We start from the raw sequence: 12,067 nt of genomic DNA on the forward strand, positions 1-12,067 counted from the left end.
TCTTTTAAAAGGCGAAGAAATCGAGCCTTTACAAATTCAAAAACTATCATGTTGACGCTAAAATTTTTACAACCTTTTCAACAAAGCATGTTGAGCGTCAGTCAGCAATGTATCCAAATCAGCATTGCTTTTCACGAAGAAGTGAACAGGATCCTTCCTATATGTAATGAGTCATATTCTCTTGCTCATTTAGTGATTTCTTCAAGTGTGAGTTGTCATGGACCTCACATGTAGTTCTCGATGCAGCCAAGAGTCGCCAAGAAAAAAAAATTCTCTGTCCACGTAGCTCTGTACCCAAAGTTCAAGTGACTATGACTGAATCCATAGTATATTCTTTGATTTCTTCTTTAATTAATTGAATGTAGAACAGTTTAATAACTATCTCACTTCATTTCCATATGTAATATATACAATACAATGTCCCAGTAAATGAGATGCACGCAATAATAAAGGTTAATTAGCCTATAAAGGAAGTAACATACATAATTAAATACAATATACAACAATATTGTATTAATACTTCCGTATTACGCTCGGTGTTTACCCATTTATATTTATAATCACAAGACAATATTTAATATGCACGCTAATTTTAAAGCAATTAATTTTACCACAAATTAATATATTTAAATAATGATATATAAATGTGCCCCTCATCTGCATTTTGATATGCAGATGAAGGAGAAGGAACTCGGCCTTCTACACAGCGTACCAAACGTTCACTTTAGGCCTATCTCTCTCATGTGTCTCGAATTCCTTTAGGTTTTCCGTGCCCCAAACGCGACAGTTGCGTCGGTTAACCTTCCCGGAGACATGGAAGGTTGCCTCATCTGAGAACATCCGAGAATTTGGTAAGAAACTGACCCTTGCCCTCCCTCTCTCTCTCTCAACGTGTTCAGAGTTGCCGCTTATCTAACAGTGTTGCCAACTAAAAATTTAATCCTTCCGCTACCGTTTGCACTTTATTTGATTTCATTATGAGCATTTTAATGAAAATTATAAGCAAATTAAATCCGTCCAGACTTTATGAAAACCCTGTATATATGTACTAAGTTTGAAGAAAATCGGAAATCGAAAAACCCTTGTAAAGCTACCTCCTTTATACTTTCACTTTTTAGGCTTAACGGGTTTTTGCCCCAAAGTTTTCAATTCGAAAGAAAATTTATCTTTTTCGGTGAACTACTAAGTAGTTCTTCGAGAGAAATTAACTATATCATACCAGTAAGTTGTCAGTGAAGTGTTTATTTATAAGATCCAAACAAAATTGTCCAAAAAACCCTCTTATTTATGATTCCTTTTCGAGAGAAATTAATTATTTCAACCCAATTATTTGTGGATTATGAAAAATCATTAAAGTCACTTTCGTACAGAAAAACTTGTATTATATTGGTCTTTAATCAGTTAATTAATTACGACATTCGTATTTGTTCATGAAATATGAACTGAATCGTTAATCTGTTTTGTAGAACATACTTGACAAAATGTCCCTCTGGCGGAAAACTATTTTTTTGTGATCTTTCTCAAGAAAAATTAAAAAGTTGTAATTACAATGTTTTTTTTTATATACGAAATGTAATGTGATTAAAATCGTTAGTTCCACGCTGAGAAAACTTGCAGATTTAAAGTAGCCAAAATTCGGTTGCTAGTAACTAAGTTGCTTTCTCTCTCTCTCTCTCTCTCTCTCTCTCTCTATATATATATATATATATATATATATATATATATATATATATATATATATATATATATATATATCACACCAAACTTTCGGTTGCTGCAACCGAGTACTACTTGGTTAGTTTATCTTCGCTCATTTGACCGAGGAGATTAGTTAATTGAGTATGTATAGGCCATTAAGAGAAATATATTTAAAAGAATCTGCTACTCCAATAGCTTTTCAACAACCAAATCCTGAGCGTGGAACGTCGTTGCCTGACATATATGACTGTTCGGGACGACCATATCCCATATTAACCTGTTTTCGATGCCGCCAGTGCAACTAAAGTGTTTTTGTGGTATATGTATTTTGGTAACAAGTTTTGAGTTTGTGTTGTGTGACCCCTTTTACCATTTTTCCTTCAAATTTGGCTTATTCGTGTTAATGTAGATTTACGTGTGATATGTTGGTAAGTGGTTCCATTTGGTGTGACTTCTTTAAGTTCTTCGTGTCCTATATACTCGAACTGTCATTATGCTTAAGTTTTGGACACACACACACACACACACACACACACATATATATATATATATATATATATATATATATATATATATATATATATATATATATATATATATATATATATATATATATATATGAGATCTGGAAATAGAAACACTTTTGTTCACAAGACCCGGGTTCTATTCCCGGCGGTAGCTCATGTGGTTCGGATTGCACGTTAATCAGTGAGTCCACGTCCTCATAGCGTCGCTGCTGAAAGGGACGTTAAACTCCAAAATCAACTCAACTTTTGCTCATAGGAGAGATAGGTAACAAATTTGAGATTTTTTTTTTTTTGTATTTGATGTCTTCCTGCAACGCAAAGGTTATGAAGGACAGAACATTCTATTAACGTTCGGCCACGACCATGGCTTGTAGTATAGGCCGTTCCTCACCACACTGTTCGCTTCAAAGCAAGCTAGATTACAAAACCACACCAGCTGTCCTGATTAAAGATAAGTAATAGGTAAGCAGTGTGTCAATAGCATCATTGTAATCTGATTAGGTTAAGGATTAGGATTTCGATTTCTGGGCTTTCGGCATGTATGGCCATGTTAACCCATCATGTATGAGGGATGACGTCACTTGGCGAACACGTTATTCGAGGTGAAAAAAGGAAGAAGGGATTGGGGGAAAAGGAAGCCACTTGAGACCTATATGTTAGGCACCATTCCGGCATTTGCCTGGTGTGAATGAGGAAAAGACAGGAAAACGTCACTCAGAATGGCTGTCCTGTAAAAGCTTTTACGAATTTTCGAACGAGTGACCTCACCGGGAATCGAACCCGGCACTGCTCGCACCAAAGACGAGAGCGTTAGCGACTACGCTACGCAGGGCACTCATTGTAATCTGAAACAAGCTACAAACAATACAGTGTAAATTACCATATACTAGTATACATGTTTCAATTCACCACAGTAAACCACAATGACCTCGCAAATAAGAAAAAAAAAACTAGACTATACCCTGAATGAAGTGAAACTGTTATGGTTTTGAAACTAACAACCGCAGATTATCACTCACTGCCTTCCATTAAAGTACCACACATACATAATGGCTGGCACTTTTCACTTTTTGACACTGAAAAATTCCTTCAATTTCAATTACAACTAAAATAATGTCAATAGAAAATTTGCTCTGACGTTGTCCTCTTGTAAAGTTAATTTGTTTTTGTGAAGCCATAACAACGCAACCTGGACAAGAAAACATTTCCGTTCGCTCTAAGTTGTCAACAAACGAAATCATTAAGATGAACAGAATTATTGTTTACAAGTCATCTCCCTTGATACGTGTGAGAAAGTACTAGAAATCAATCAGGTACACAATAGAGAACAAATTTGGATTGTAGAGTTACAATAAGAAACATTACTTCTAGGATACATTGATTGATTTCTCTTTCTCTTTGCTGATTTCAAACGGGATCATAATAGGCTTATTTGAAAAGGATCATACAAAGCACCCGTCAAGTTTAGATTAAAGCGAATAAACTTTATGATGATAAGCGTGAAACGAAAATGCATATCGTACTGAATGTGAGACGCTCGCTTCGATAATAATGCCTCCAATATTTACCGTACGAAACTAATAATAATAAATTGTTTTATAATGTTATTGAAACTTGAAGTGGTTGTTTTCCTCCCTCCCCCCTATCCCCCGAGCCATCTACTACCTAATAACGTTTTGTGCGTCATGCAAAGTGAGAAGAGCAGAGCAAAGATCGACATCCTGCATGTTTTCATCAATTTTCTCCTTTCTACATATGCAACACAATTAACGACGCAAACAGGTTGGTTGCATATATCAGAGGGGTATATGAACAAGAATTCCAGTTCTTTTTATTCAGAAAGCAAATAAAACGGATGTATTTAATAGAAGAAACAAAGTTACAAATAATGCAACCGAACTGCTTGTTACGGCAGTAATTCGGATAAAAGAAAACAAGGTAATCCGGAAACCATTATAATAATACAATACTCTACTGAAATGCTATTGATGCTATTACAAATTAAACTGTTTATTGTCTCATTATTAAGAATTATAATTCAATATAAGGGAAACACCCCAGTCATGGACACTATTAAGAGCACTTTTGACAAAATATGTTGTAGATGGAAGAGAACTGTAGTAATCTTGTTTCGTAGTGGTAGACATAATTTGCACTTGCATCTATGAAATCGTAGTCATTACTGCTATAGAAAAGAAGTAGAACGTACTATGTGAGTTGTTCTTGTAACCCTACTTTTGTAACTAGTGATGGACATTAAAAAAAGTTGATGCCCCAGTTATGGACCCCCAGTGATGGACATACAAGAAAAATCAGCAAATTTTGACGTCTAACCTATTTAGGTGTAATTTAATATGTAACTAGTATTTGTGCATAGGATTTTTATTTATTTTACACTTGAAAAATGTTAAGCAAAACCAGTACTTGTGCGAAAACGAAACGAAAAGAGCTCAATGTTCATAAGAAATTGCATGTGTTTGGGAACAATTGGTGAAAATAAACACTTTTAGTATTTGAAAGAAAATAAAGAATAAAGCAAAAGGCTATTCTGAAAATTACCCGTACAATTTTCCGATACAAATGCAAAGAAAGAAAAGTTCTTTAAGGGTGTGTTTCTGCTTCTATTTGAAAGTAAGACTATTCATGGCTTTGGATTAATTGTTTTAACAAAAGATATATATGTCTGTATTTTCATTAATTTCGATCGTGTCTGAAGAAGGATATGCTAGATATCCGAAACAGTTACAAATTATAATTTAAAATAAAGTTTTAAGCTTTGGTCAGAGTCTCTTTTGTTAAAAAAAATTCTATTTGAAGTTCTGCTTTTTACTTTCCATTTGTATTTGTTCTGTGCGTCGCTTTTCTTCTCTCTTCAACTTCATCACACGTTTTCTCTGTAATTTCTCCTGCTGAATTCTGGCTTTTTCTTTAAGTTCCGATTCGAGTCAGTATTGTTCAAATGTAACAACTGCAGGAATCCATTCCTTCTTCTTTCTTTTCGACAACTTCGGTTTTTCCTCGAGCAAAAAAAAAAGCGCTTTCGAAAGCAGCTGGAACGTCAGGATCACACCATACTGAATTGTGGGATGTAGATGATGAGGAAGCAACTACTGTTAGTTCTGAATTGTTGACTTCTGTGGTTACTGAAGAGGTGTTCCCTGTTTGAAATTCCGTCATCAAGGAAGCTGCCGTACAGAAATCTGAATTTCTGCTTGTTTCTGTAAATGCAGAAGAATGTTTAGCAGGCGTGGGGATTGTTTCAGAGAATAGGAACAAATTATTCGACGCGCTACGGGATTTATTGCCTGACTAGGGCCCAACTCTGAAAGATTCATCCAAATCTGCTTCTGTTGGATTTGGCAAAATATTGTCGTGGGTAGGTGCAGGCATTTCTTGGACAAGTTGAGAAATATCATTCATATGAGATATATCTTGGTTTGCACTGACCCGTTGAAGCTTTGCGTCTCTAAATCCTTCCAAAGATAAAACAGAGATGTATCCTCGGTGGGACCATTCCATGGTTGCAAGTCTTTCAAATAACGATTAAATAATAATATGTTTTCTTGTGAGATTTGAGATTCAATAACTGTTACAACTGTTCTGAAGTCGCTTGTTGAAATACCATTTATTCGACATGAGACAAACATTTATTTGACATGTTTTCTTTTGGGGCCTCGTGCCGTTGGTAGGGCCCCTTCAGGAGTTCACATTTTCGGCTTTTCGGCAACTGTGGCTAAACATAAGGAACGAAAATGGTGTGTGATATTGACAAGAAGTTGTATAGGACTTATTCATAAAATAACATCCCGGCATTTGTCCGTTGGAACTCAGACATGGAAATAAATGGCTCATATCTATTTGAAACTGTGATACCTAATTGGGCCGTTTGTTTGTGTATCTGTTTCTGAGTTCCAACGGTCAAATGCCGGGATGTTATCTTACGAATGGGTCCTATACAACTTTTTGCCAATATCCCACACCCTTTCATTGCCTTATTTTCAGCCAAAGTTGTCAAAAGGTCAAACATATCATTCACATTTGGACTCTTTAAGGGGCCCTTCAACGCAACGAGGTCCCATAGGAAACAAGACCAGATACATTTTTGTCCTCTTTTGACCTCTAGAATCACCTTTCAAGCGTTGTAGTAGTTATTTTGAATCACCCCGTATACATGAACTGGAATGTGCGGAAAGTGTCCATAATTGGACCAAAGTTGCTAAGCTATGCCAGTAATATGCACCCACTGTCCATTACTGGTAAACGTCACAAGCTATCAGTTTCTTTGAGCCATTTTGTTCATATAGCTTACATGGTATTTTTGCACTGGAATTTTGTGTTATTGAGATATTTTCCACTTCTACCAGTAATGGACAGAGGATGTCTAACATTGGCAAATAGCATCTTTATCTCACCAGTCATGGACACCCTCAATAATGACGGTTTAATTTATTAATATACATTTTTCCACACTTATGGCTTTCCTATACCAAAATTAGTGCGTAGAAAAACACATCTTTCAACTTGTTCATAGCTTTACTATAGCAGAGCTGCCAAGTGATTTCTTATCTTATTCAACTTCTTAACACAATGTGAAAACAAGAGCGTGTAATCGACACCACGACTTTACCACAACTGCAGCGTTCGTAGATCTAGCAGATGAAGGCCTAACGATCTTGAGTGGAACCAGTATATCACGTAGATAATTTCCAGCACAATACAAACTTCTCTGCGTTAGTGAATGTCTTATTTTTTACACATTTCCGCCGAAGTGCCCATTACTGGCGGCGAATTTATCCGTGTCCATAACTGGGGTGTTTACCTTATGTTTAATTTTAACCCTTTCTTTATCTTATACAGAATGTTTCAAAACAACACCGACAACGTTTGGGAGGTAATTCCTGACACCAAGATAACACAAAAAATATAGACCAACCCTGGTGCACAAATGCTTCCTTCCGGAGTTATAAGCTGCCGAAAACATGAAAAAATGAACTTTAAAGGTCCATAGTCCCAAAACTATGGGACCTACCGAAATCGAGTCAAGAATTCACTTAGGAACTAATATGTGTGCCATCCGAAATATATGTTTCAGAATCCTAAGGCACCCATGCAACAATTTTTATAGGGCGAGTTTGGCTACGGGCATATAATTTGAAGTATTCACCAACTACCTCTAGAAAAATTGTTGCGGAAGTACCGCAGGATTCTGAAACATGGATATTTTGATAGGGCACATAATAACTCCTAAGTGAAGTTTTGACCCGACTACGGAAGTATTGGAGCTATGGACCTTTAAAGTTCAGTTTTTTATGTTTTCGGCAGGCTATAACTCCCAAAGGAAGCATTTGTGCATCCAGGTTGGTCTATACTTTTTGTCTTATCTTGGTGTCAGGAATCACCTCCCAAATGTTGTCTGTGTTGTTTTGAAACACTCTGTATATATATAACTTCCTCCATGTTCACTCTGGAATTATTATTTAAATAATTATTATTTTTCTGATCATAGTATGCGTTTCTTTATTAAAAATAAATTATTTCGTAAGTTTCCATAACGTAACATTATCTTCCTCAGACGTTATGGAAACTGTTACGAAATAATTTATTTTTAATAAAGAAATGCATACTCTGGCCAGAAAAATAATTATATATGGATGTGTGTGTGTGTTCCATCAAAACTCTGAAACTCTTGGGGCAATTTAAGTAAACTTGATACACATATTACTTGCAGTCTCGAAAAGGAACTATAGGAGTAATTCCCTCCTATCTCACTTAGAAGGAAGGGAAGGGGAAAACAGAGATATCATCGAAAACATCAAAATCAATAATTTTTGGGATCGCTCAGATAAATAGCGACACTTTCGATGACGTCAGACTTAAGCTGGCATCCGGAAGTGTGAAATGGTGACATGTAAAAATATCGAAAACGACCGATACTAGTGTCGAATCATTAGTTCTTAGTGTCGTTAAGCTAATTGGTAGCATAATGCAATTTAAGTCTAAGTTCAGTCGCAGTGGAGACAAGACCCCTGAGTACTCCTAGAGAGAAGTGGGAGGAGAAGATATAAAAATATCAAGAAACGACTGATATTAGTGTCGAATCTATAGTTTTCAGAGTTGCTTAGATAAAGAATAATAGTGCAGATAACATTTAAGTTCAAGTTCAGATCCCATTAGCACGCTGAGGGGTAGAAAATGTAATGTGAAAATAATATATATAAAAAGTGGTCGCTATTAGTGGCGAATCCACAGTTTTCAGAGTCACTGAAATAAATAGTGATGCTACCAATGCCGTTTAAGTCAAAGTTCATCCCTATTTCCAGAGACGATAGCATGGGGAAGGTGAAAATGAAATGTCAAAAATGATTGACCTTTGTGTCAGATTCATAGTTTTCGGGGTTGGGAAAACGTTTGACCCGTTTGAATTGACTTTTGAAAGATAGATAGTACCCAGTGCAAACAGTTTTATTTTTTAATATCAGTCTAATTAAAGGCGTATTCTGTGGGGGTAAGATGTTTCAATATTTATGTCAAGAGTAGAGTATTTTCTATATTTTTGTCATTGCACTTTGACTGAAATAAATATTCAAAGGCGAAAGGAGATTAAACTATTTGCCATAAGCATATTATCTCCATGCGGAGAACGAGCATTTCAGCTAATATTGCAATAAAAATTAAATTTGGAACTTTTTGATTTTAAAGAAATATGTTCCAATTGTTAACTTACAACTAACAGTACATATCAAAGTTGTATTACGTTGCTTTTACATCATCACGTCCAGCTTGCTGCTAGCAGTTGTTCCTAAGAGTATATTCTACTTTACAACCACAAGTATGCTGTAGATTTCACTTCCTGCTGCTAGCTGTTCACTAATGACATAGTGCGGTCCTTCTTACCTACTGCAGGGGCTACTAACCGTATATATTTACTTCTTCGGTATGAATTGATGTATTCGTAACCAGAAAATCCTCTGTGACACCATAGAGAATTCTTGCTTTGCATTCCCTTCTTCTTTGCATTCTGCGTTGGCTTAATCAAAATGAATGAATACATTCCTGCTCTCTAAAGCAAAGAGCCTTAAAATATCAAATTAAATACTTTGGTATTAATCGTAATAAAAATTCCTCTTTAAGACACACACACACACACACACACACACACACATATATATATATATATATATATATATATATATATATATATATATATATATATATATACGAGGTTCAGTCAAAAAGTTTCCTAAGGTTGCCTAATTATGAAACTGACAAGTTTGAACAGGTTCATAATAGGCAATATACGAGTAGTGTAGCTGAACGGAAGAGTGTGTGGTGATTAGTTGGCACAATGTCACAGATCGAGCAAATACAAACGTCAAGTTCATGTGCAAATTCGGGAAAGTTTCCTTAATTCATGAACTGTCATGACAGAAAAGAATCATGCCAATTCACAAAAGCAATTTTTGTACCATGTTGAGGCTTACAAATTCATTTATGACCCCACTTCTCCTATTAGATAATCTATATCATATTCATGGTTTTTTTGGGCTATATCTCATTAACCATGTCATGTGCTGCCATCTTGTTAGTGCCATAGTAAATAAAGTTTGATTAGAAAATACATCAGTACCAATTTTATCTTAGTAGGTGGCGTTGTTATCGTACAACTTTAATTTTTAGGTTTACAATTTTTTTTTTTTTGATTGTTCTGATAACTACGCATGAAAATTTACATACACATATATTAATTTGTTCACTTCAACATGTATTGAATGGTATGTCTCTAATCTTTCAGCATTTTGTTTTCGTTAAACGCCAATAATAATGTATTTTTTTTCACAAGATATGAAACTAATTAAAAATTTACTTTTGAAAAAATGGAAGTCAATCGGCAAACGTGAAAAGGAATTACCTACATTTAAAGATTCCATCTCAGCATCTACTTGGTGTTACTATGAAAAAAAAACTTTGAACAACTTCGGTTAGGATGCTAAACCGCGGGAATCTAACGTTAGATCTCTTGACTGCGAATAGAGAACGCTATTCTATCAGCTATGCTTTTAGGTAAGTTACCAAAAACTTATTTTTTTTTTTCCAAAGTTATTGACAAAGAGCTTAGGTATTTACTTTTGATGACCAATGTACGTAACTCACAAGAAAAGAGAGTTGTACACCAAGAAAATAAATATTAATCAAATAAATTGTATTTCATATTGTAAAACTACAATAGACTTCCAAACTACGAGAACTCAATATTGGAACCGGAAGTGGTAGTAGATCCATCCGTCCTGCTTACAATAGAGGAGTACAGCCGGAGATCGAATCTCTTTCTTGAGATGCTGAACTCATTTTTTAAAAATAATCTTGCTACCTATTATCAGTTTCGTTCGAAGGGGAAGAGAATTGAAATCGGAAGTTGGCGCAGATTTCTACAACTTCCAGTTTTTTCTAGAAATTTAAGGACGGAGATAAAAGCTGTTCACGCGATACTGATTCCATATCAAGAAACCGTTTCTAAGTATATTGTTCTTTTTCTTTAACGGCGATCAGTGTTGAAACCAGAAATCATATGTTTCTATCACTTCTTGTTTGAAAAGAAGCATACAAGCGAAGATGAAACCCAATTTTCTTTGGGATTTCCAATCAATATCAAGTTTCTTGCCGTTTTCACTCTATCGAGATTCATAATGAAACCGGAAGTGATAATTGATATCTAAAACTTCGAGTTCTAGTTGAGAAATAAGAGTTAAAGTGGAATTTATTCTTGAAACGCTAAATTGATTTGTAGAAACTGCATCTTGCTAACTATTAAAATTTTTGGTTTTATTATTAACAAAGTTGAAACCAGAAATGGTTGATTTCTACCACTTTCGGTTTGAATAAAGGATTTAAAATGGATATGGAACCTATTCTTGGGACATTATGTCCATATCAAAATACCAATTATCGGTATTTCTTATCATCAATGTTCCGATGACTGTCGATAGATGAGAGAACATATTCGTTCTATCAGACTTTTACACTTTACTTTCCCAACTTCTGTTTTATATGATCTTGTCGTCAGAGTACGATATTTCATTCTCATTTTGAGACAACGCCCTTTCATCTTCATTGTAGCATATCTATTGACGTTTTAGGTAAGTCTGCGTCTGGCATTTCGTTTTACTTTGTTATTTATTTATAAAGTGCTTGATGAATCGCGGAACCAGGCAATTTCGATGGCAAATGATGGATAGGAAAGTTCACTTTTTTTCTTCGTCTATTGAAACGAACTAGATTATCCTTTTAACGCAGAAAATACACTGACATGTTGAAAGAAACCATGTGTCTGCGAAAATATAATACATCCTTTCCGTTAACGTAAGTAAAGAAAACGAAAAAAAAAAATACTCTTTACAGCGTTTCTCGAACTATAGTCCGCGAATCACAAGTGTTTTTTCTAAACTAAATATTAATCCAAAAGAGAGAGAAAAATTAAACTGAATTGAGCATCAGATTATATAGGGTGTTCAGAAAATAACTATGCAGTTCATAACTTGCCGTATTTTATTTTCCGTTGCCTTAATAGGCCTTTTCCTTCAACGTACCCTATAGAAAGTAATGCGGTGGAGTCAAGTCTGGTCGGGTTCAAATATGTTAAACAATGGAAAATGTTGTATTACTAATTGACAATCATATCGGTCATCACTTAGCACACCACAACATGGCACTGCATAGTTACTTTCTGAACACCCGGTACAAATACCTTGTAATGTAGGTTCCTGTCGCCACGGCATGGTGCATTCTCAGGTTGTGGCTCAAAGAGGAGCCTCTAGATTTAAAGATTAGTTACCAACACATTGAAT

This window comes from Thermobia domestica, chromosome 4 (genome assembly GCF_964235325.1).
Source record: "Thermobia domestica chromosome 4, izTheDome1.hap1.1, whole genome shotgun sequence".
NCBI classification, from domain to species: Eukaryota; Metazoa; Arthropoda; class Insecta; order Zygentoma; family Lepismatidae; genus Thermobia; species Thermobia domestica.